General features: G+C 41.1%; 1 long non-coding RNA gene across 5 annotated transcripts in view; it reads left to right on the forward strand.

Annotated features, from left to right (window-relative positions):
* The window catches only part of LOC308070726, a 69,672-nt gene that overhangs the window by 10,574 nt on the left and 31,362 nt on the right, over window positions 1-27,736 (forward strand). For all 5 annotated transcript variants that reach the window (XR_013930824.1, XR_013930825.1, XR_013930826.1 and 2 more), the window contains exon 2: window positions 781-27,230. This is a non-coding gene — a long non-coding RNA (uncharacterized lncRNA). The remainder of the gene's footprint in view (window positions 1-780; window positions 27,231-27,736) is intronic.

The raw sequence follows: 27,736 nt of genomic DNA on the forward strand, positions 1-27,736 counted from the left end.
TTATACAAACTTTTCCAGTCTTTTCCCCACTTGCCTTGGAGGCATTTTGATAAACAGGCACATTTCTAGATTTCAAGGACAAACTGGTCACCTGATGGCAAAACAACATTCACCGCACACTGAAACCTGTACTTCTGGCTTTTGGTCCTATTAATATTTTGGTATCAGCTTAAGATGTTAAGTGATATGTTCAGTGTTTCTGCCTGAAATAGTCTGGGATTTCTTTAAAAACACAAAATTAGTTTCTTTGATGCTATGTGACTACAAAGCCACAGAATCTCTGATATTGAATTCTATCCTTTGAATCGGTCTTTTAAAAAAACTTGTTTATCTATAATTTTGGTCTGTGTTTTTAGAGCAAATTGCCTCCCAGTTCTGAAAACTGACTGAGCAAGATGTCACTTGGGAGGACTGGTGTAATCTAGTCTCCATCTAGCAATAAGCTGCTTAATTTTGCTGACTGGGCTGGCCAAAATCTCGGTGGGGTTCCAAATCCAAACTTTGCAAATTCAAACTTTTATCACCAACCAAATAAATAGTCTCATTTTGACCACAGAAAATCTGGCTTTGAATCTGGATTTTGTAGTCTGGGTTTCCCTTTACTTCCTGTCTGAGAGCATCGTTACGGCAACTCCTTGTACAAGTTCCTATCTAATTGAAATGCTAGTGGCATGCATGTGTGCTAAACAAAGGAATGTAATAAAAAATTTATGAGTTAGTTACACTTTGAAGCAATAAAGTGTTAAAGAGTTAAAAAGAGGTCTTTTTTTTTTCCCCCAGGTCCTTCAGGCCAGGAACTGTTTGCAACGCACGGAGCACATTTGGGATCTGACTGCTGTTATTATTCCCTTTCGCAGTGTGCTACATACATATCTTTTTTGATTTCCACGAATGACAGGGATCTATGCAGTGAAGCATGCTGCAGTGATATGAAACTCTCTCAGCGATTTTCAAAATATGCAACCCATAAATCATTCACCTTAACCTGGGCCCAAATTTGCATGAAACTGGGGGTCGATTGTCTCCAAAGCTAATTTACCAAAAGTCCAACCAATCCCAGCTGTGTGTGAAGCACATAACGAAGTTATAAAGGTAGGTTTCAGATGGCTTCAGGGTCTGTAATGGATGCTTTGCACAGCTGTAATGATGAGTGGGTGAGGAGAGTGAAGAATGAATTGAGTGTGGGTGGTGGAAATATTCACCGGGCATGTCATGGCCAGGGGAGGAAGCACAGAGGCCTCCCAGCCTCCGTGATGGGAAAGACGTCAAGGCTCCCTGGACATGGGTCCTAGTTATTTATTTATTTCAGTCCTGACATGTTCCCATTAGGAAAGCAAAAAATGTGAAATGGATACCGTTTCTTTTGAAAGCAGGGAGCTGATTGTGGCTAAGCAGCAGAGCTGTCTTATAATCTGCTTCCAAACGTGTGGGTGCCTCTTGGGTTTCCTCAGCTATTTTATGGCCCATTTTCAAAGATTTCTGTAAAATCAGGCCAACAACGTCTGCATCCCCTACCACATCAGTGAAAAATTGGACCGTGTTTCAGAGCCATGTAAATTCCTTCTATAAGGAACACTTACGTTTTACAAAGTGTAAATTTAGCAGACCGGTTCACGGGATGAATTCGTCCCTGGTTCGTCCCCCTTGTTACATTACAGTTACCACGGGGACGGGGTGACTAATAGTTTACCATTAGTGAGCAGCCAGAGGAGCACCACGTACAACTGCACATTACAAAGGTTTCTTCCAGGATTGCCATGACGTGCTCAGATAGTTGATAAGATAATTCAGCCTTACTGTTCCCACATTTTCATGAGAACTTACCTATAAGTAAACAAACCCCGAAGCCTAGTTTATATTTCTTAATTGTATTATTATAGGGTGCAGTAAATGTAATAAAGCAATCATCTAACTTGGCTTTTCATATGCGTTGTTCCTAGACCAGTTTTCTTGTACATGTGAAATATATACATCAGCTTTCATGCCCAAGCTCCTGGTAGTTCAAACACTGTCCATTTCTTTATCAGCACCATATTTTTAGTGTTAGGACTTGATTGGGCTGGCAAATACTAGAAATGTGTTGACTGGCGCATGGTTAAAAATCTAAGATGTGTAATGCTTAAGTAACGCTAGATATTCGTGGCCCACATTGAACGGTTGTTCACGGTCCACAGTTGCAACCACAGCAGATACAGCAGTTAGAAAGATGCTGTTCTCCACAGCTCTGGGGCTGCCTGACAGCTGAGTTGCTCAGAGTGGTAGGGCAAGGTGGTGAATGGGGTAAGGTGGTGAATGGGGTAAGATGGTGGCTGCACTGAAGTCTTTGGCAAACTTCACCGATTTTGTAGGAGTAGAATGTTTCTTTTCGTACAGAACAATGTGCTCATTCAATCTGAAAGATAAGTACGTTTCTCAAAGGTTTTTTTTAGCCAAATGAAAGTGTCTTAAAGGACAAAAAAAAGTCTTTAAACCAGGGCAAGAATTAGTGACATTGATAACTGTCATGTTTGAGGTTTTAAGGAAAGCAATGAAAATTCGAAGCCTGCCAGTACTTCATTCTTTCACGCTCAAAGACTCATGCAGCAAGAATCTGTAAGTGACACTCAACCAAGAAAGAGCTTTCTGAACAGCTGATGTGAAACTTGAAAAGAGGCAACGTAACAAATGTAATGCGGGGGGAAGTGCTTTCATTCCAGTTCAGGAACATCTGGTTTATTGCAACAATAACTACTGTAATTATATCACTGCTGGAAAAGCTGCTCTAGGTTAGGTTAAGTTTGTGGTTTCTATAATAAACACTGCTTTGGAGGAGTGGGGGTTTCAGTATTTCAGCCATGTCAGATCATGCTGAACTGAACTGTGATTTGAGGCAAAAATAACAAAATATGGAAAACATGAAAGCATTATTCCTAACCATATATTTCTTGAGATATACTCTTGGTTTATTCCTCATTATAGCAAGTAGAGGGTGTGCCAAAGAAGCAAATTGTTGGATGACTGGCCATATTTCACTGATAAAAACTAAAGAAGTATTTTTTTTTGTCAGTTGGAAAAAGGCTTATTAATACTTAGAGTAATACTATTGTTGTAATGAATAAACAAGCGTCCTGCAAAGGACATTATTCTTACTTTACATACAGGGAAAAGTAAGGAACCTGCCTTAGGTCAGAGAGCAGCTTCATGGCGGAGGGTCTCCTCCTAAGAATACAGAGGATTTTTCCAGATGAGTGCCTGTGTGAGAGGCCTTACCACCCAGCCACTGAGTTATTTCGCTAGGTGTTTTAATTACACTACAGTGCTTTTCTATCTAATGGACAGGCTGAATCTACATGAGTCTTAATACAGCAGAACCAACTGAATTCTCTCAGGTGCCAAGTGTGTTTCCTGACTGTTGTACAGCAGCAAGAGACAACTGTCTGTTTTCTTGGCAACAGAGCACGTTTACTGACCACAGCACCAGCAGTATTCATAGCAGCAGCCTGGCTGCACTTGGATCTGTGGTGGGCTAGATGTTGCGCATGAGAATTTTTCATAAACTACAAAATACAAATAAAATGGTTTGTGTTCTACTGTTAGGGTATGCTTACTCTAGATTCTATGATAAATATTCTGTAAGTCTATACAATGTATAAAAATGAATGGGTAAACATCTTGCTGGTAAGGGGAAATAAGAACGTTATTCCCATATATGAATGCCCATTAAAATGCTTTGTTACTATAGAAAAATGTGCAATAGACCCAAAATTGCCTCAGACCTTTGAGAATTTGAGAATGAGGGAGATATGTTTTATTATTGTGGTTTGCTTCTCTACCTCAGTCTTGTGATTTCAAGTGTTTGCCTCTATGTGTTCAGATTCACACATTTGTACACAACAGATCAAATCGAGTCTGCAAGTTCTGTGTATGCAGCATTTTAACAACAGACCCAGATTCTTGCTTACACTGGCAAAATGGTACCTGAGCAAGAATTGACGTATATTACACATGCAAATGAGGGTTGGTGTGTGCAGAAGACTTCCGTTTTATAAATGCATGTTTAACACTATCTTTAGTTTTATCTCCTGCAGCTAAAATAATTTCTACCAGCTCAGGGCCTGGAATTGAAATGACTCCTTTGCTTTAATACAGATAGAATAAAATATTGCCAGAATATCACACACTTTTTGTCTGGGTGTTTATTCTACCAGAAGAGTTCAAATTAAGGGGGTGTAAATTGCATCACATAAATGGCAACTAAACTGCGTTGAAGGCAGAACAGTAAAAACGTGCTATAATTTTCAAAGCAACACAGTAGAGAAAATAACAGAGTTGTTTTAAAGTTCCAACAAAAAGTAAATTTATTGTTATCTACAATTAGCTCTATCTGAATTTTCCAAGATATTATGGGGTTTAGTGCTAATGGTTATTAGACTAATCAGTCATACATGTTATTTTTCTTCCATAATGTTCTTTCTTTATATATTACATATATCTGTGTATAGAGACCACTAATATATATGTACATGCATATATACGTGTATATCCTTTGGGGGGTGTGTGTGTGTGAATCAAGAGGGACCCAACTTTCTTAATTTTCATAGAAATCTTTTTTCACATAAAATCACATGAACCATAAAGAGAAAACTATATCTGACTTGAAAGTGTCATAGTTCTTGCCTGTCTGTCACCTTGTCACCTGTTTCAGAATTCTGGCTAGTGGGCTGCTGAAATTTTTATAAATATATATATATATATATACACACATATGTGATCATATGATGGATACTTTTATTTTGGGTATGCTAGTTTTGTAGTCTTTGACTACAGTCATTGCCACAAATGGCTTAATTCTCTGTGGGTTTGTTGTGAAAAGGGTTAAATCTCAGAACTGCAAGTGGAAAGGCAGATCACAGCCATGCCAGCCATCTCTCCCCTGGAGCAGGAGGGCTGCAGAGCCATTTACATGAGCTGAAGTACGGAAGAGTTTGTAAGAGTTTGTTTCCAAGATATGTACAAAATACGATTGTCTGATGATGAAAAAAAGGAGGCGTAAGCTTGATGCTTGCTCTGCACGTGCTGAGTGCCAGCTCCAGCTCTGATCTGGTCCTTCAGACAGGAAAAGTTAAATGTAAACGCTTTGCAAGCTGCTGGCAACAGCACTGGGCATGCCTTAACCGTGCTAGCTTTAAAATACCACCTAGAACTGGGATGAACCCTTCACCTTTCTTTTTTTGGATGCTAAAAAAATCTACATCTTTGCTCCTGCCTGCCGAGGCACTGAATCTTGGAAGACGTTGACTGTTGCCTGGCTAATGCTAAGTGTCCTCAGATGCCTTTCTTGTCAATGGCTCTAGATACCTTCCAGCACCAGGCACTCATTCAAAAAAAGAAGGGAAGTTACTGCAGACTTTTCTTCAGTTTACATGTTGTCAGGAAGTCTGGCAGTACTTAGGAGTCAGTCCTGTAAAATGCTGACCTTTCTCTCCTTTTGCTCCAGACTGGGGCTGGGCTATTCTGTGTAATCTGTACGTTGCATGATTCCATACATAGGTTAAGAGAAAAAGGAAAATTGTTCTTTTTTTCTTTTTTTTTAAACAATAAAAACAAAAAAGAAGATCAAATAGTGGGCTGAAATGTGATTTAAAAATAACCCCAAACTGAAGATAAAATTTCCAAATTTCTGGCTTTTTTTCTGTTTTTACAGTGTTTGCTTAGTACATCTAGACAGCAGAAAAATTTGCTTGTGGCGGGCTGCCTTCCTCCCCTGGTGCTCATAAGTCATCACCCCTTGGTTCAAGCGCCTTTCATCTCTGCTAAGCTCATATGAGTTACTTGTGCCAAGGATGGCGCAAGCTCGTTCCCGGCGTTGGGTCCCACGCTGCGCTGCAGCAAGGGAGGTTTCCTGGCACTGACTGCTCACGCTTGCAGCGGAGCTGGGCATGGGGAAGCTGGGGCAGCACCTGGGACCGTGCAAGATTCCTGGTCCTCTGCAGGTAGTGCTGGAGGTGTTCCCCTTGAGCTCCAAGGACCAGTTTAGTTTGGGGCTTTTCCCTTTTGAATTGCCAATATTGAATGGAAAGCTCTCTTCTCTGATGGCAAACCAAAAATAAAGTTTTCAGTGAGGCAGCAAGGTCTAGCAGACAGTGCAGAGATCTGGGCTATTTGCAGTGATATACAAAATGTAACAGTTTTCCACTACACGTAAGAGCAATATGAATGAGAACTATGATACACACACAGAGAATGAAAAAAGAAAGATAATTCTAGCTCCACTTCTACAAATGTCTGAGCGCTCTCGTATCAAGCCTTTGAGGCCTCTGACCCCTCATGTATTTTTCTGATTTGCCGTGTTGTGATTACAAGAGCTGGTTGTACTTTGGGGCTGTACCATTCACAGAAGTGCTGAAGCTATTTTCTGCATGGGTAGAGAGTATCTTCACATTAAGGAAACTTGTGTTGTGAGGACACATTTGGGGATACATGTTCTGATATTCAGACTTTATTCATTGGTGATAGTGCAGATGTTCTTCTAGAAGCCAGGGAGACAAGGACACTTGCAACACAATCATGAGAAAAAGAACTGTGTCCTGAAGTAAGAAATTCTGCGTATGTCACTGCGCATGCTCATGGGGAGTGAGGGGTTTTGACTTTGTTATGCAACTTCAAAATGAAACATCTTCATGAAATAGACTTGGACATTCAGCACCACTTTGATGTAATAGCCTGGTTTTCCCACTACAGGTTAGAAATCTGAGCTAAATTCAAATCACAAAATTCAGACCATGAAATAAGAAACACTGCAAAGCTCCAGGTTCAGATAAGGAGTCTGACCGTACGGAGCTGAATGCTGCAGAACACTGTGAGAATGTGCGAAGCGTCAGTACAAAGCAGGGGCTGTACGTACAGCTCTAGGCAAGGGAAGTGGTTTGTAAGTGAGACTCATCCGAAGTTCAGGCTTCAGATCCATGTCTGTTGAAAATGAGAAATATTGGGGACTATCATACTTCTAATTTTTACAGATGCTCAGCCGAGGGTTACTGAGAACAGATGTCTCTGTAATCATCGTACAGTGGAAGAATTCTCAGTGTTCAACAGCCTTCAGCTCCCTATGTCCTGCATGGCAAGATACGCACTGGGTAGCCAGAACTACTGGGGTAGTCTACAGTACAGAACATTTAGGAATGCATCTCAGAGCATGGTAGAAACTTGCTTTTGCAGGCATTTTCATATTTCTCTGTTGTAAATGAAGTTACCAGGAAGACAAGAACAGTGTTACAGACCCAAATAATCACTTCACAAGCCAATTTTCAGCGCAGTGAGTACGTTCTAGGTGCAAGACCTATCCAAAGCTGAGGAGGGAATCTGTCTCTCATCCAGAAGCAGAAATGAAGAATACTTTGCTGATTTCTACTCAGACCATTAGATGAGACCTCCCAGTCCGTGGTTACAGATGCTTAATTCCAGCAGAAATTCACAATGCCAGCAAAACGCATGCTCCTGTCACTCCTCCCTGCTTCCCCACAAGCTCCCTCCACACGTCTAGTTGCTCATTCTCGCGTTAATTACCATGTGGCCAGGGCAGGCCACTGCTGCCCCTGCAAATGATACCGGCAGCGGAGCGATTCGTGTCCGTTGCTGGATCAGTGTGCTGTTAGGCTCCCTGCAGGACTGCCCGAGAGGGTAGCAGGAATGCGCTTGCTGGGACAGGGTATGCTGGGGCCACCACTGCCAGCAACAGCTTAGGATGGCGGAAGTTAACTTATGGTAACTTAATGTAACTATAATGTAACTTATTAATTTAAGTGATCGTTTGGCTATGCCCTCATTCATTAGGTGTTTGTCTTGCTGTGTTGAGCACGCTAAATTTTGCTATCCAGGATCATTTGATATTTAAGTGTATCTTTCCTGGCATCTCCCAACACCTTCCGTTTCATAGCAGTACCCACCAGCACTATGATAATGTACCAAATTAAGGTTGCATCTTTCTAGCTGGCTATTTTTTCATGTATTTTTCTTTTTCTTCTACTCCTCCAATTCGGAAATCTCACTCTCGTAGCCTCCAGAGAAAAACCCGCAGGGGAGAGCTCATTTTCCCTTCATCAGAAAACTGAAATGTCCTTTCAGTGCTCTCCCGTGGTGCGTCGGCCTTTACTCTCTGGCCTGAGCTCTTGAAAGGCTGCCGTTTGCCCTGGAAGAGCTTTCCCACATGCTGTATTGTCAGGGGACTGCCTGACCGTGGTCAGTGGTTTCTGTGTGCGGACACGTAGGCGGGAAGGGGCAGAGGGGCCATGCTCGAGGAGAGCAGAACAACTGCAGGAGGGAGGCCTGGACCAGAACTGGGATTTGTGGGTGAGGAACTGCCGGCCTGCCAGGGTACGGGGTCTGTGCAGACAAGAATCAATAAAGGCATTAAACATAGAGAAAGTAACAGCTTCTCAAATGGCAGCCCTTGGTTTGCAAGAGGGTTCATCTGTCCCAGAGTCAGGCAAGCAAAGTTTGTCATCTGTCCACATCTGCTGCGTTTGCTTGGCGAGTCGCAGTGACAGGATACCTGACCTGGGAAATTACCCCGGCACAAACCTCAGGCAGTTTCTCACCTGCACCGTGTTAATAGCACTGCCTTTATATATGAGCTGCTGTGGTGGTTTAGGGTCCCTCCTGCCTTGTTTCTCCCAAATAAATCTGCAGAGATATTACAGAAAATAATGAGCAATCCCAAATCTGAAATTCAGAGACAGCCTTTTCCGTAGGTGAGGTGAGTTTGGATCTACAGTTGGAATCCACCTTTCACGGGAAGTTGTGAAATCCTGTGTTCCTGCTGCTGCCAGCCTGCCTCCCCAGCAGTGGCACACCAGACAAAAACCAGGCTCACTAGAAGCAGAGCATCACCAGAGGCTGCAGGACTCAGATTTCCACGATGCTTAACTAATTGAAAAATAAAGTAGGCTTGCAAGTTTGGAATTTTTTGTTTTGTTCTCCGAGTATGTATTTGTGCCAACTGTATCCAAATGATGGCTGGCAATACTTCCTGATTTTGTAATTGAGATGTATAAATACAGCACAACTGAGATAATATCTGGTAATGTAATGCTTTTCCATCCCTAGGCATTGACAGGAGTTGGTTCTTAACTGCCGTACAAGTTCAGACCTAAACAAGAACCCCCGGCGTAGAGCTGCATGGTACCTGCAGCGCTGGGTGCTCTGCCTGCGCCTCATCTTTTCAGTTGCCAAAGCGCAACCCTTAGTGCTCATCTCCCACCAAGGTCACCAGGGACCGTCAACACACAGCATCATTTAGAGGCACAAACTATCTCAGAAGATCCAGTTCTTGGGCTGATCCAGGTTCAAACTGAGGCTATTGAATATTGTCTTTAAGTCAGTACCTTAGACCCTCGGTCACAAGAGGTTAGATAAGATTAAAGAACTAAGTTTTTTTTAATCTACTGAATATTAAAAATGGCCACTTCTGGCTTTTCATTCACACCATCTGTTGCTAGCAGGTTGTATCGGTGGTTTCAGGGCAGATTAATAATTGTTCCCGATTTTGGCACACTGAGAGGTTAAAAATAAATCTTTAGCCATACAGAAGAGTCCCCATCCATTGATTTCTCTAAGATATTTTGGCAACTTGAAAATAAAATATATGGTATGAGCCTTCCTAGAATTATTTATCCCAGCCACATGTGATATAAATAAAACAAACCTCAAGAATCTGGCTTAGAATATGGAATAACATTATGCTACAGTCATTTCTGCTGTTTACCACAGCAAATGTTGAATTACAGGCGTCACTGTACATAATATTTAAATATTTCAATGATACCCAGAGCTCTCAACACTCTTGTTTCTTTCCCATGTTCACGACAGTTTGCCAGCAACATTTTAGAGCAGAGCAGTCGTTTTACAGCAACCTCTTTGTGTCAAGAAATGTGTACACACCACACAGCTGTATCTAGGATGTAGCACAGCCCCCTGCTAGAGCATACTTATCATGTTCTGGGGTGCCAGGGGATTAAGATAGTCCTGAGATGTGCGTCTGAAGGTTCCCTGAGCTGGGGGACCGACGGTTCAGAGGCAGCGCTGTCGGGCCCTCAGAGGCTGCGTTCCTCCTCCGATGAGCCCTGGCGCAGCCCTGCCCAAGCCACGCAGGCTGAGGAAGCAGAAGTTTAGCCTGTGTTAGCCTAATACGACTCTGTTAAGTCTCTGCTTTGAGAATAACCTGTCTAAACAAAAGTCCAACTCAAGAAGAGAATAAAAATTGAGGGAGAATCAAGAAGGAAGCCAAGCCTGCAGAAAGTTTCAATTATCTGAAGTATAAGAATGAAAATAACCACAGAACTGCTAGATGGAAACAGCGCGCTGATCAAAGATGATCTCTTCAAATGCAGATACCATGTTTTAATGTACCAATAGCAAACAAGGGACAGACTGCAATAAAAAAAAAAAAAACAAACAACCTACGTAAAATTCATAGGAGTGTTAAAACCAAGTTTCATTTAAGCATCAGCGACTTTTTCAAAGGATCTTGAAGCACGCATAGGAGTTGGGCCTTTGGACAGGATGCTGATTTTTTGAACAAGTTCTTCCTACAGTTACTTATTCCTTTCATAAAATTTTGTCTTTCTGGCTACTATAACCAAACTTTTCAAGAGAGTATTTGGCAAAAAATATGTAAAATGCTGAATACATCTAAAAAGCTGGTCATTATAAGGATGCCCAACTGGAAGTTGATCTTTTCTGGACAGTGAATTTCTTACAAAGTGCAATTTGCAGGAATCATTATTACCCATAGGACAGTGGACAATAATTCTGTATTGGAGAGCATCCATGGGAGGGTACTGTGGCAGGGAGGAGGGAGAGAATTTAATCACGGGACATTGAGACTAATTTAGAGGCGGGGGAAACTCTGACGCAGCCCATTCCTTCCAGCCTCTGCTTCCAGCCTTCTGAGCTCTCGTCTTGCTGGAGCCCCCCACCAATTCTAGTCTTTCCCCAGTGTGGAGAAGTAACTGGGAGAGCTCGACCGTAACAGCAGCTGAGGCCAGCAGAGGAAAGGACTGGGAGTATTGCTGGCAGCGCAGCTGGGTGTATTACTTGTCCAGTCGATGTCAACTGGAACTACATTATGTAGAGCTTAATGAAGAGCGAGGGAGGAACGAGGCTTGAGGGTGGGTGCTAGCAGGGATTAGGCAGCTAGATGGAAGGTCCTTATTTGATAGAAGGGAGGGAGAAGGAACGGGAAGACAGAATATCTTCTTCCGAGTGAAAAAAGGATTTTCATGTAGCTCTTCCTCAGCCCTTATTTCCTGCGGAGATTATGTGATGCTTCTGAATCTATGGGTTAGTAGGCCCAGATTCCTACAGAAAATCAGACATGTGCTCAGTCCTGCATCTACTTTGAACTGTTATTTTTGGTATGTGGTCATCTGACAGTTTCATTTGAGGGTTAGAAAAGCCTCCTGTATACACAGAAATAACCTTCAGAATGTTTTGGAGATGCAGGGGTATTACCACCTTCTTTTTAATGAATGGCTACCTAACTTGTCCAGAGTGACAGCCTGACTCAGTATCAGGGCAAGGAAAGAATCCAGGAATCCCAGCTCCCCATCACATGTTCTGCCCACCAGCAGGACACCCTGCTGCCACATGACCTTGCAGCTGGGATGGAGTGGACAACGGATGTTTTTTCTCCCTGGAAGCCAGTAGCAATGTCCACTGACAGCATGCATGATCAGATCACTCTGTGGTCAAAATAGGAAACGTTATTCATTCTTCTTTTGGGACTGCAGCAAATCCCTGCATGAAAAACAGGCAGCTAGAAAAAAAAAAGTATGTTTCGAATAAAGCTAAATGATTTAATTAAACATCAGATTAACTCTCCCCAAAGCCACTGGCTAAAACACCACAAGCATATGCAAAAGGTGGACATCTGTGGATGGACCTACACAACCTTTTTCACAACCTTTTATGTAACATTAGTACAGGCTTAGACAAAAAGTAGTCTTGTTCTTTTCAAGCCGGCATGAAGTACAGCCAGGAAGTATTAGTCATCAGAGCGTTCTGGTAGTTGTAGTTTGGAACCCCAACCAGAGTGTTTGCTTTGTACAGGGCTAATAAAAGCTAAAAAATCTAAATCAAGTATTGGCCACTATCTTAGCCAAATCATATTTCTTTTTAGAATACCTTTCCACCAAACTATGGCTATTAGAAGAAATTTTCCTTTTTACGCCCTCACAACATGACAAATGCAAAAGAAACAGCCCTCTCCTCTGCCCCAAGGAATTGTAACAACATTTTTTTCAGTAAGATTTTGCAGGATTTAATATTAAAATATATTCTGAATTGTGTTTTAATAGGGAAAAAAAAAGAAATTATTATTTTTTTAACCAGAATAGAACAGCTGTAAAATCTTTCTCGGAAGGTTTTTACCCTCTAGAATGAAATTGAGTATTTTTCATGCATTAGTCTGAAAAACATACTCAAAAATTCTGTGAAACAGTACATGTCCCTTTTTTGTTATTGGCCATTCGCAACGGCACATCCATCCTGTAGGTTTCTGTGTTCTGGTCACTTTGGCAATTGCCAGTTTGGCCAAATAAACAGTATTTTGGCACACAAATCGGATTTGATTCTACAATCAAGATGATTTTCTGCAGAGCATTTAAGCAGTAAGTACAAATGGTTATGTGTACTTTCAATTCCTGAAATGAATCATGGAAAACTCTAGCATAATAACACGCTCTTATTAAGTGCTATACAGCTACAGTTGCTATAAAAATGAAGAAGAAATCTGAGGTAGTGAAATAAATCTTCTGCTGGTATAAATCAGCACAGCCCGATTGAACTGGAGAGAACTACAATGATTTACGCAAACGGAGATTTTGATACGGCCTGTAGTTTATTCACTGTGCTGGATAAACTGTGGCAGAGGCTGGTGAGGTGACAGGAAGCATGACTGAAGAGGAATTTATTATTGGCATTCCTGCTCTGCTCCGTGCTCCCTAGATCGGTCACTCAGCGTGTCGAGACAAAGGGTTTGTGAGATAAGGCCGTCCCAACTGGGCCTTGGTACACAGGGATAAATAATCAAGTGGTCAGTGCCCAGCCACACTGTGATTATAGGTAACTTTTTGGCAAAAAAACTCTCCCTGGTTTTGGTGGTGCAGGACTGGGTCCCCTGTACTGCTCAGGACCGCTTACCTCCTCCTTATTCACCCAGCAGCTCTCACCTCTGAGTGCCACATCTGCATGCGTGTTCAAACCAGCTCGCAGGATTTGCTCCTCCTGGCCCTAAATGACTCCACCGAAACAGCTCCCTTATGAGTGCTACACAGCACGTGGTGTGGGCTGACAAAATATGGGCCCAGCCTCTCCCAGTAGGGTGGATTTTTTCAGTATGTGATCTCCTCCCATTACTGGCAAGCATCACAGTGATGTGTTACCTCAAAGGCGGATCTGCCTTAAGCATCACCAAGTAACCCCGACCCATGAGAAGCAAGACTTCAGAGGAGGTCAGTTCTGTTTAGTTCAGATCATAACAGGTATGTTATTCCCAGCCCTGCAAACTTCTGTTTCAAGCGTTAATTTGCTGAAAGAGTAAAATTATTTTAATCACAAATGAAGCCTTTTCAGGCATGTTGCCTCTATTTTGTTCAGGATTTTGAGGAATTTCATAACAGTGCTCTTACATCATTGACCCAGACACAACGTTAGCCACTGTGAGATAAAGCATGTTTTTTACATCTGCATAAGTATGTCGCTTTCCTTTCTATTAGCCAACATTTTCCTTTTTCAATTATGAATATTTAATTATTCAATTGTGAACATTCTTCCGGGGACTGAGAAAGACATTTGTATTTAGGAAAAACAATGCTGCTTCTAAGTGACACCAGAGCAGGATGGTTGTATGTTACCTACTGATAAATTACGATCGAGAGTATGTCAGAAAGTGGCACGAAGCAGAGGGCACATGAGAGGTGTGACGCTTCCAACACTATTCCCCACTTCATGGTAGGTCAGCTCCCCTGCATGCGGTATCTGGACAGCTTCAATGAGACACCAGTGTATGTTCCAGGAAGTTGGTAACTATCCTTATGGACTCCAGTTTGAAGAAGTGTGATAGCAATGATCAAGATAAAAAAATGAGATAATAGTTATTTATATGATTGACATTCTGCTTCAGTGTTTCCACACAAAGACCTCTCTCTCTGTCTGACATGCAGGCACTGCATTCCCAACGCATTCTTGCAGCCTACACCACATAGCCGAACAATAGCAAGCCTTCTTTCATTTTCCTGCCTAGTTTCTGTGAACAGCACTCTGTTGACAACCAAGTCTGTTCTCATTCCTGAAGAATTCAAAAAATTGAACGATATAAGGACAGCCTGTGACTTTCAGGAGGCATCTTAAAGCATCCTGTTTTTAAAATTGTGGTTTGGTGCTTCGTTTTCTGGCTTGTTTCTGTTTCAAAGCAACCTACAAAAATGCAGTTACCCTGCAAATCCATCCTCAGACCAGAGAGCTGCTCTGAACACGGCACCACTAACAGCACTAGAATGCAAATACATGGATGATTTTCTCTGCTTGACCATTCCAGAACAGTCTTTCCCCTCTAAACTTTAATGTTAGTGATGAGCATCAGACTGACAGCCCCTGTGCAACTGAGGTCTATTGCACAAGAAAAATAGATGTGTGGACATTGGTTTGCTTTCCTTGCCAACCAGTCCCAATGGGCAGGACACGTGCAGGATTAAGAAAGTCCAGCCTTCTTAAAACTCATCCCAACTCACTCTCGTGTTCTCAAAGAGTAACGAGTTTTGGTCAGATGACAAGGACTCCATAAATATGAGCAATGTGCATAAAAGACCCAGACCTCTCTCTCCTTTGTCACACATATGAGCAAATCACTCTCACCAAGACAGCGCAGTGTTTAGTCTTGTGGCTGGCAGCAAACTAAAACCAACCAGAAGAGAGGGGAAATCACTGTGATGAACTTGCTGGCATGTCATGTCTCTCTGTGGTTGATGAAACACATCTATACCTGGGCAATACATCCCATAAGAGGAGAGGAGAGCTGAACTTGCTGTATTACTACACCGTGCCACCTTCTCGTGGTACTATGTTTCCTTTGCACTACCAGGCTAACAACAGAGACTTGAAAATCTCTCCTTATCTAGTCACCTGTGATAGTTTTCTATTTTGCAAAAAAAACCAACAAAAAAAAAACCAAACAAAAAACAACCTGACACATTTTTGTGTATTTTCACAGTAATATTTCTGTTGTTGCTATCCTTGATTTTGAGTATCTGTGCATGTGCACACATGCTATTTCCACCTTTCAAGAAGCCTGATGAACTCGAAGCACCCTGTCTTAAAACAACTCATACAAAACTTCAGCGTTGTCTGCACCTTCCTTCAGGACCTTATGTATAAGGATGCTTCAAGGAAAGCCCACTCTTAATTTAGGCCCAACTTGTTCTTGGCTTCTGACTTCTCTGGGTGGATCTGGCACAGTCAAGGCCAAAATGGAACATCAATGAACAAGTGTGCTGGCGTCACTGAAAAATGAAAACAATTGGAAAATGACAATCAAAGGAAGGGGAAAGATCTAGTCCCAGGGCTTCCTGTTTCAGCGGAGAGTTTATTCAGATGGCCTCCAGATAATCTAAGCCAGATAGAGGGCACACTGACTTATTATGATGTTTATTCTCTCGGCTTTGTTAGCTGTCAAATGCAAGAGCAGTTTATTGTGGATGCATTTATGCCCTACCATTTCCACACATCTTCAGATTTAGGCTTTGATTTATGGTGCTGCCATGGAAGCATCATGGAATTGAGAAAGGGTCTAAGAAATATAAACCAATGAGAAAAAGGAAGAAATTTCTGTCCTCCGTTATCTTTCATGCTGTGATTTCATAAGGCATTATTATTTCTATCACGTATTTCCCGTACAGTATTGTAAAGGGACCATAGTGTGCAGCAAATCAGTCCCAGATGATGCCAAGTCTCTCTCAGAAGTGGTTAGCTAGTGCAGGTACTGGCTACTTTGAGTTACCTAATTCAGCTGTCAAAACAATCCTTAATACAAGGACAAGGACAAACTAGTGTATTGGGACCCAGAAGTCAAAGTCAAGCCCTGTAACCAAGTTAAATATCTGGTTAGCTTATCTTCACCACATGTGAATTGCTAGCCTATGGTATCTTCACAGGGAGAGTCAAACTCTCCACTGAAGGAAAATACTGGCTCTAGCACTGGAAGTCAAGGTGTATCAAAGGGACAAATACTAGCCTAGGCAAATTTAAAAAAAGGACAAGGCTTAGAGCAATAACAGCATCAGTTAACAGTATACGCACATAGAAGAGGTGACAGAATGTTTTGCCTGGCTTATCCCACTGTAAAGAAAGTAATTTTCATGGTTTTCCCAACAGAAATTGTTTGCATTTATCCCTGCTGTAGCCCTGCTGAAACCTGGGACTTGTACCAAGAATTTGGATTTCTAGCTCTAAAATCAAATTTCTTAAGCAACACAAAGGAAACTTTTTGTTAAGTGCAGCATTCATGGAACTACGAAGAGAAATGCATCTCCTCTGCGACTTCAAAGTTCATGAATTCGGTAGGTGCTAAAATTTGAACTAGTCAGAACTAGCAGTATATGCTTGAAGTCTGTTTCTGTCTTACCCACACACAGGTCCAGGGAGATCACATCCCAATATGTAAGAGTATTTTCAAAATATACTTATTACAGTATTATTTTGAAATTTATCTACTTTGCTCATTGTTGCCACACTGCCTTAGGCATTTTATCCTAGGTTTTACATTTAGTGCTTCTAAACCTCAGATCTGTCTCAAGTATTACAGCAATCATACTAATCAAGTACAGCCACTTAGCTTTTTTTATGATAGCGTTCATAATCTGAAAGCTTTTTTAAGTCACAGAACCCTGAAAGTCACCTGGCATAATACACACTCACTACAGGTCACTAAAATAATTTCCTGAAGGCTAGTTATTGGTAGCAATTTTAATAATGGTTGCTCATGTATTTAACTTTCAATGGAAGCTTAGGATGAGAACCTGAACCATACATCTGACTGAACTGAGAGCAAGTGATGCGCTAGTCCCAGCAGAGACTGAAGCTTCAAAGTTGTTACAGATACCCAGGTTGTTGTCTAAAGCACCGGTAACACAGACGCTGCTAGACATGCTGTGTGGCTGTAGACAAAAAATGTAAATTATCAGAAACACTAAGCTCTCCTGATGATTTTTTTTTAAAATGTTGGCTGACTTCAACCTCAAAGCACATGTGATCTACTGTCTAATTACTGTCTGAAATCACCCAACATATGACTATACCATACTGATGAAAATCAATCCTACGTGGTTCTACTTTTTAGGTACAAGTGATTTTGAGAGTCCCAGCCATGTGCTGGGCAGCCCCAAAGCGCAGCACACAGGTAGGGGGGTGATGGTGAAGAACCTGGAGCCCCCAGCAGAAGGCACGGCCAGCTGGCCATAGAGGGGCCCTGGATGGGCAGTCCTGCAGGCGGGGACCAGGGGCTGGTGTCCCGTGGGACTCCCTGCTCCCTACCTGCTGGCACGGTGGGAGGCTGTGGGCTGTACTTGGCAGCTGGCATTTGTGCTTAAATGCCATGGCCAGGACAGAATTATATTCCTCTCGGCTAATGCAGGCCACCAGAAACCATGGCGAGCATACAACACGTTACACCTCCTTCAAATGAGAATATGAACACTTTTATTACCGGAAAGGTAAACAGTGACGTGAGGTGTTGCAGTGCATGAGAGCTGTGCCCCCCCAAACCGCCAGCCTGATGGTAAAGAGGGAGAGCGCTCTGGCCCACCGGGATGCTGCCAGCCCAGCCTGAGCTGCAGAGGTGCTCCTCTGCTCCCTTAATAGCTGGCAAATGAAAAGCATTTGAGCAAGCTTAATCTGCAATAATTATATATTACAAATGTATTTATTCTGTTTAGGGAGAAACTCCTTTAAGGCTCCAGATGAGACGTTTCTCACATATATTATTCAGCTTTTCCTGAGGCCTTAATGAATTGCTTTAAATTACAGACTTAGATATTGATTAGCCTCATTCAGCTGAAATCTTGGCTTAGCAATCTATACTTGTCTATAGTTTATTTGTGATATTATTCCTAATAAAGAGCTGCAATTAATCCACATCTAAAAAAATCAATTAATACAGATTTGTATCACAAAGAAAAAAATCCTCCTCATATCTGCCCACTAATCCTGAAGCTTAGCTCTTTCTTTGCTACCAAGGAGGACAGATAAAAAATATTGATTTCACCCTATTTTTACAACCTATAGTGATACAATAATAGCACACAGAACAGACGGGGCTTATCAATTAAAACTATTTTTATATATGGTGATAGATGAGGACACACAATGCCTTTGTTCTCTGCATTATTAATAATTATTAATATGATGGACTGGCAGTTCTGTAATAAGAATAATCACTCCACGCATAGCTCTCAGAGTCTGACCTCACTTCTGGTATGGTTACAAATTTTGCACCCTATGAATTACAATACAGTAACCGTTCTAGAAGCAAAATTGCAGTTAGATGCAGCTGCTTGAAAGGAGGACTATCCTGTATAATCTCAGAGTAATGGTACAATGTGAAGAAACAAGTGATTTTATCCAAACTAACATCTTTCTAATTTTATTCAGTTCTATCTGCAATTTCAACCAAGCTAATATCTAACCTAATTTATCAGAAATCAAAAATCTTATCAGAGTATTCTTGCAGGAAGCGTCACATAAACACCATGAATTAGATTTTGCAATTTTAGAAGCCAAACTTTATCCTTGCTACACAAAGAAGACGACAATGTGTCATTGTCCTTTCACAATTCCTACTGTAAACAGTTTATGTGATTTATTCTTTTACATGCTAGATAATTACATATTTCATACTAGTGTATCATCAGTATGTTGTTATTCTGACTGCCCCATAATAGAAGTTGTGTATTTTCCCACTGCAGTGAATGCTATTCTTAACATACATTGGCCTCAACCAGCTAAAAATATCAGAGTTCTGTTGCCTGTGGGAAAGTTTTGCTGAAGTTATTTCTATTAAAAGTTTAATATTGGTCTCTTCCATTTTTCATACTGTGTGCCATTCACATTTAATGCCGTCTTCTGTGATACACAATTATTACAAGTACTTAAGCGTCACCTATGAGGCAAATAATGCCCTAATTCACTCTAATGTTACCATTAACATAAATTATTAGGAATGAGATTAGTACTAAAGAATGCCATTTCAAAATAAATTTTGATGACATAGCAACAGCTGTATGATGGATTAAAGAGTATGGATTATTGCAGGTTATGGTTCAAGATATCAAATGATATGGCTCTGTGTCTGTTCTTGCCAAGGACACTAGGCAATTAGAGGTTCAAACAGCCAACTGTAATTTTTATTCTGAATCTTTGAGTTGCTTGGGGTTTTTTAACTCCTATAAGTTTTTGACAGACAGTAGGTTCTGAAAAAAAATAAGGATCAACTTGCTGTGAGCTGCCTACAGCCACAGAAAGCTTTTTTTGAGAGCCATTTAATTTATCCGGCAACCTAGAGCCAGTCTGACAGCACAGGTACAAAGGAAAGGCTCAGATTTTATAAACATTCTCTTTTGAACCCAAACTCATACAATCAATGACGATGCCACTAAATCAATGACAATATTTTTCCTGCTGTTGTGCTTTTAAATTTATCACCTTTTAATAGTATTTCTGCCTTTCATTCTCCTTTCTCTGGAAGACAACAGAAGCCTATTTAGAAACCTTGATTTGTGCAATCAAACCAATAACATCCATGTTATATAGCTCTCTACCTACACAGTCTGATCCTCACTTTTCTTTTTGCATTTCAACAGCTTATAAATCAATACTGTTTCATTCAAAGATGGAAGTTAGGAGTTCAGAAACATTAATTATTCCCTATTGACATTATCAGAGTTTGGGAAGGATCAAAGAAGATACCATCAGTTTTTGGCTCACTCATCTCCTTTTTGACACAAAGGAGAAAGGTGTTTTAGCTCCTGAAGGTCTGATCAAGCATTACTACCTTCAGCTTTGCTGAAGTTTGCAAATGAAGCAATATCAGTGATCTACATATCACGATAGTTAGCAGGAATAAGTGATGGTGCAGTTGAGAAAAAACAAAACAGCAATTAAATAGTTTTCGCTTGGCAGCTGCCTGCACTGGTATGTGAAGAGCAGTCCAGTATCAGTCTCAGCTTTGATATTCCACACAAGCTCAAGCATGGCATCCTCTGAATGCAACAGCCTTTTGATTATGCATTACAAATGGTGATCTCTGGAGCTCAGGAAGGTTTTGCTAATTATCTCAAGTAAGAATCCTGCTATCAGGGTCTAAAAGTACTGTAACAAAACCCTCTCTTACCAGGTTGTTGCCAGACAGTTACTTAAAAAGTAGAAGGTATGGAGGTAAAAAAGTAATACAGTGTATACATGTAAAAAATACTGTTTGCTAATCAGTTCCCCATGGGCCATCAGCAAGTGCTTCACAGACAACTAGTTTTAGTGGTCCATGATTTTTTAATAAAATAATAGATGTATTAGTCTTGCATCAAAACAGAGAACAAAAGAAATAAGCATCAGCATCTATTCCATCATGATACAGATTGCCACATTGTTTCTCATTACTGAGCTTGTATTGGCTTAGATCAAAGATGATATGTTTAATTTTATAGGTTCATACAGGAGATTGCATTTGGCCCATCCAAGACAAAATTTACAAAGGAGACTTCAGCTCAAGTTGCAGCCTGTCACTCTGAGGTGTGCTGCTGGAGGTGCAGTGAGAGCCCTGCGTTAGGATCTTGGCTTTGCAATGCAAGGCATAAGGAAATACATGTTTAATGTATGTGTTTAAAAATAACGTGTTAGGACATATGAAGTTCAGCATATTAAGTATGAAGTCACTTCACACAGTCAGATTTTGAGAACAGAAAGTTAGGCATAAGTGTGTGCACATTTACCCCATAGTTCTACTCCCAATATAATGTATTGTTGTAGCATTTCCTAAATGGACTCATACTAGAGTGTATACTTCAGAACATCTATTCCCTGATTTCAAATTTTGCAGCAATACAGAGCCCACCTTAATCTTCACTATGTTATTTTAGGGAACTGCAGGAGTAATACAAGTTTTATATCTCTATATGACAGCTTCCTTTTCATATAATCATAGATGGCATCTGCCACTTTGGGTTTCTGGAAGCTTACACCCAGTTGATATCTATTGCATGCACCAGCACTCCAGAAAACCACTGAGCTCCGTTAAAATTCCTGGGTACAGATATATGGCTATTTTGTTCTTAACTCTGATTTCAGTAGTTTGTGTTTAATAAGTTCCTGTTGGAACTTATTAAAGCTACTGTTGGAAAAGAAAACATTTAATGACTCCTATACTCATTATCTGATATGGATATTTTTCTGAAATAAAGCCAGTTCTATCCCTTTTACCTTATCGTTCTACTATATTAAGCTAATGAAAAAAGATCAGCATTTTCAGGTTTTCTTCTTAATGCATTAAAACATGAGCCTGCTGGATACAGGTCTGCCTGCTCTCCTTATGTTTCCCTTATTATTCTTCTGCAATGTTAAGCTTCTTACGCATATGTATTGCTACAAGCTCCCTCTCCTTCACATATGTAATTAAATATATAGAAATATAATAGGTTTTTTTCCCCTCTCCACTCACCTAGAACTTGTTGATCTTGTTAACTACAGTGAATCTCTATTAATCGTGGCTTTTCTGAATACACAGTAATTACTGAGATTACTTATATGCTTAAAGTTAAGCACATGTTTAAACATCTCCTTGAATTGCGGTGTATCTGTTTTCAATGAAAGAGCAAAGAAAAGAAATAACAAAATTGGTTTGTCTTAATCTGGAAATCTAAATAATTAATATGGAATAAAGCCAATTTTTAGCATAACTTCCTCTCAGTTTGTTCCCTATTTTCTCCTCTATTCTGTTTCTCTTTGATCTTTGGATATAGTTTCACCTCTTACTCTGTTATTTTAACCCCATCATGCATGAATATCATCCATGTCCTTGTGAGTGCCCTCTCCCAGACAATGTGCTGTGTGGTGCTTAATATACATGTGCACATACACATACATGCTTGTTTCTTCACTTGTGTACAGTGAATGCTTATAATATTTTTCCAGCTGTTTCTGTGAGCTCAACATGCTTAAATGTAATGAATATCCTATTCATTAAACAACAATCATCACTGAACATGAGCACATTTAATACATGTGCATTAAAAAAATATTTTCCTTTAAAGGTGAACTGCAAAGGGAATTGAGGCAGGGAAATAAATCCTTCCCCCCGTTTTTTTATTTAGCACATGCAAGTATTGCCTGTAAAATTCCAGTCTCTCTCCCTTCCCTCATCTCTATCTTTCTGACATTCTGAAAGCCTGTCTGCCAGCAAAAGCTTTGCCAGTTTGAGCATTTCTTACGGATAGAAACTAGAGCTATTGAAAATGACTGTACCAACCAAAGTGTGTCCCCCAGATGCTGGTGAGGGTTTGGGTGCCTGCAGGGAAGGACTGTACATTAATGTATCAAAACGAATCTAAACTAATTTAGTTGTGCTGGCAAGAAATTTGTGTATACAAAAAGCTTGAGATATAGAACGACGACGACCAGTATATTAAAAAAAATCAAGCTGTGAACTCTTTCAAGCTTTCATTGTAAATCATCAAGAAGCAATGAAAAGCATAAATGCAATAAAAATAATCACTTGCAGGTCGCTGTTAAATGATGTAACAAATGCAGACAGTGATATTGTAACTCTGAACCAGAGAAGACTCACATTCTCCCTCATCAGTCATTTCCTTTCTCTTTACATTCCCATGCACTGTACCTCTTTTACGCTTTTCCTTCGTTGTATTAACTTTTCCATCTTGTCTGCTTCCTTCACCTCAGCCTTCTGCAGGAACATGCTGGGGTCTTTATAATCTCACCAGGCCTCCTCGGGGAGTAAAAGCAGAACAATCTTTGCCTAATAAGATTCTGGCACTTCCTCTTGAAGCTTCTTCTGGAATTTGGATGTGAAAAAGCATGTGAAAATGAGGACTACTGGGAATAAAACACAGCTCACATCTTTGGAACTTCAGAGGGACCTTGGACTGAGTGCTGAGGGCACAGCACAAGCAGAGTGAATTCCATGTCAGGACTCTGAAATCTAGCAGTTTCTGAAGGCTGCGATCAGGTGTGGGGAGCCCTGCAGGACTGAACATCACAGCAATCTGTGATAATATTCATTCAGACAAATTCTGTTGCTGATACACTGCAATACATAAAACCGATGAGAAATGAAAGGTATTAGGACACCAAAATTTACTACCAGCTAAGCCACTAGTCTGCCCTGCAGTTCTTACATCTTCCTTTCTCTTCACCTCCTCTGTAGAACATTTGCATCAAAGCAGCAACCGTGTGAAGATTGCTTAACACACTCTGATCCCCGTTTGGTTAGGTTCTGCATTATTAATAAATCATTGATAATGACATATCACTGGTGAACTCTAAAACATCTTAGAGAACGTTCTACAGAGATGCTGGTGTTTCATATGTGTTCCAGGCAAACATACACCTATATTTATATGGAACATCTACATCTATATTTACACACATCCAGATATATATAAATCTGTGCATCTGCACATGTGTATGTGTATGTATCTGTGTCTACACAGGGAGTATACCAAAACTAAAGTAGAGCAAAATATTAATAAAGTTTGAATTAATAATGCTATTTTAAAAAATAAATAGCTATGATTTTTAACTTATTTTTTTTTAAATTACTTTTGTTTCAAATTTTTTTATGATAGTTCAGAATGATACTAATGGATGGAGCTGAACACCACTCTATTATGAGAGTTGAGTGAAAGGTGCTACTGACAGCTAAGCTAGATCTAAAATGCTGCTGTTTAGTCAAGTTCATACCATAGGATACAAGCCCATGTAAGCCATGAGTGCGCACACTCTGCAAGTCTGTGCATCCTACCTGCTGGCAAAAGGTGTATGCTGTATCCATGAAAAATAACGCAGACAAATCGAAGTCTAAGGGGCTGATCCACTCTTAGTTACATTAGTGAGAAATTCACTGGTGTGCCATGAGTGCTGGGAAAGGATGCCCTTCTGTACATACCAGAAGAGCTGCAAAAAGGTGCGGTCATGGAGGAGAAACTTTCTATCCCAAAGCTGGAAATCCCGCCAACCCAACCTAGCAAGCCAACTATGACAGAAGCCGTGCAAATGTGTTCCTGGTAGGGTCAGGGGGACATGGGCCACATGTTTGAGTGCATAAAACTAATTCAGCAATGGAAATCACATATTTCAGTGTGAGCAGGTATTTTCTTCTCTCATCGGTGTAAACAGCATCAGTTCCTGAAAGAATCCAGACTTGGCTCTATAGCCTGAAAAGGGTAATTTCTCTGATCCTGGTTTTGCTTATTTTCTAATCGCTGATCCACTTTGCTTCTATCACACACATTTTCTACTGTGAGAACAGGTCATCCTGTCTTCACCACAACTTCAGAAATGCCTGTTGCTCCTGCTTTCTTCTCTCATGGTCTTTGCCCATTTCACTTCACACTTCCCATACCCCCAGCCAAAAATGGGGACTGCCTGATGGTGGGGAACACCATGTCCCTCTGTTTCCTGACTGCCACCTGTCCTGTACAGTTAGATGTGAGATCCATCCTGCAGCACTTTTCTGCTTCCCCTACCATAAGAAACATTGTAATTAATTACATTATCATATGCACTTTTGCAAAAATGGTGGGAAAATGGCTACAGCAACAGAAGAGGTTGATAGCAAGACTGTTACTGGAGTAGGCACCTACAGTGTCCACCAATACTGAGTTTAAGCCAGATTCAGAAGAAAGCATGACACTTACTACCAACAGTGCCTCCCATACACTCAATACAAGCCTTCTGTGAAGTACTGAGTTAGCACATGACATCTGATGAGATCACAGCATGGGGCATGCTTGGCTGTAGGCATTACAAAGGCTTTGGCATCTCTCTGTCAACAGTTTGGCTTGTTTTTTTTTGATAAAAGACAGCTTGAGAAGTAACTCCTGACTGATGTTGCTGGCCTTGTTCAAGGCCAGCCAGGATAACCACCGCAGTGCACAACCATACCTGTCCGAGACACACTTGCTGGCATGGTCCTGGAGCTAGGTCAGCCAGGTGGACAAATAACCTTCTTGTTACAGGGGCTGTGATGAATGGCAGGTTCAGTATCGTAAAAAGGCTAATAAGCATCAGCCTCTTGTCACCTGCCTTTGCCAAACTGACTGTAGAAGTCAGGAGGTCTTTGCTCTCTGCTGTACCTACTTTCGAGGATTTAGTAAAAGAATGGAAGTTTTTGCAGGTACCACTTAGGGGCAAACTTGCAAATTAACATTTTCAAGGTGTAATGTATGGAGCTGTGTGGGTACTCATAGGAGGCAGAAGGGTTTTTTGCATACTTACCATATAATGGTACATGGAGTAATTAAGGCAATAAATTGCAACAATGCAATACCTTAACAACATCTGCAGATACCACACTGGTAACATGCATGCCAGCGTATACTAATATCTGTAAGTTGACTGGTATGGAGCTGTTGAGTAATTCATGGTGGATAGTTTACTCGCAGGAATTTAGCTTTTTTTTGCTGCTCACATACATTGCATACACTCTTTGACAACACACAATCAAATAAGCAAGGAACATTTCATCACCAGAATTTTCAGATGAACAGATACGACAGACACAACAGATCTCTTTCCTAGCTCCCTGTAACAGACACTCACTTTTTCACATTTTGCTTCAGCTTCAATACTTCAGAAATGCTACTTCTATATCCAGGGAATAGGCTTAACCCAGGTAATAGAAGAGAGAGGTTCTTGGCACAGATCAGCAGCTACTGTACTTGGCACTGATTAGATTAACACCAGGAACCACTTTAGAGAGGGCAGCGTAATCTTTATGGCCATCAATTACTTGCTGAGAAATTTCACATCCTCCAGTTAATGGCAGCTGTGCTGGTGATTTCTTTCATACATGACGCTATGCACTTAAAGGAATAGACTAAATGGCCTCTTGACTTTTCTTTAAGTCATCTAGTCCCTACTAGCAATGGGTAAGTTTGTCAAAAGAGCCTAGAGCCTATTTTCCAGAGCGACTTAGTCACAGGCTTCCACATAAGCTTATTCATCCTGCCTCTCGGGCTGTGGTTACACACAGATTTCTCCAGGACACAGAGTCAGCATCAGCAGGCGATGCCCACTCTGGCTCGCTGCTGCCTGCTTCCATGCTCCTGCCGCCCCTCCGTGCAGAACAAAGAGGGCAGTGTAGGGACAGCCGCAAACAGCCCTGGGCGGTGGCAGCATGACCTGCTGGAGCCAATATCGCCACAGAGAAAAATGTTTGTGGAACCACAGCCTTAAGCACCTCTCAGCTGCATAAATTAATGTTTGTGGTGCTCCATCTTACCACAGCTTGACTGCTACCAATACCTGAGCTCTAGAGGTAACCCAGGTAGATTTTCATGTCACTCTGACACATATCCAGGTGCTTCAGATGCTTCTGATATGTTTTATGCTAGAGCTGCTGGTTTAGGTTTGCCTCATCTAATGGTAGGAACAGCGCTATTCACCCTTGCAGAAGCTAAGTCCCATCAATTATTATGTTTCAACGAAGCAAGCAAGCATGAAAGCACCTGGAGATGGACAGCCTTGGGCTAGCAAATCCTGATCCCTCAAGGCCTACTGCTTTGCCTACTGCAAACACACTATCTGACAACCATAAATCACAAACTTATTATGTAATGGCCATGCCATTTCATAGACAAAGATGCATTTCACAGAGGGTATGGTTTTAATAAACAGGCAGCCTTTCAGTGGCTAGACTGGAATAAGCCAGTGATCTCAGTCCAGTTCCTGTTGGAAAGGTAGTCACAGCACAAAAACCACCAGCACAAATGGGCAGATTGTTACCAGGCTGCAATAGGAAGCCGAACAGCTTTCTCGCCCTGGCAGTTTACGACAGGAGTCCCAATTGCCTTCAGCAGGCTGGGGTGAGCCAGGCACCACGAGGGGCTCTGCGCTGACCCGGCAGTACCTGGCCCATAGCTGCACCAAGGACTCGGATACCAGGGACTGCCACGCTGGAATTCTCATGCCAAGTATGTGCACAATTAACTTTGGACCTTTAATTAATTCATCAAAAATGTTACCATGCAGTAAATGGAGGGATACATGGGACTGACTTAGTTATGACCCAAACTCACATGTGCAAAGCATGCACTTCTGAAATGCAATGGGAAATATTCATTATTCTTGGATAGAGCTCCCTTTTAGTTCGGCAGTTACAGCAGCTGTCGTCATTTACTGCATTAGCAAGCACTGTTTCTGTGAATTTATATCATCAGATCCTGGAGTTCTTTGCCAGCAATATGCTTAACCTACTGCTGCAAAATAATCCCATATATATTGGCCACATATTTGAGATATTATGATTAGACTTTTTTAGAGGGTGTTAGGAATTATTTTTATAAATGTAGCATGTGTGTATGCACAAGGCTTTTTACAATCAACCTTAAAAAGGAAAGAAATATATTTTCATTTTTTAACTTCTATTTTGACACGGTTCCCTCTGGTTTCTGATAGGCAACGAGCTACTACAGCCATG

Source organism: Falco punctatus, assembly GCF_963210335.1.
Source record: "Falco punctatus genome assembly, chromosome: 10".
NCBI lineage: Eukaryota > Metazoa > Chordata > Aves > Falconiformes > Falconidae > Falco > Falco punctatus.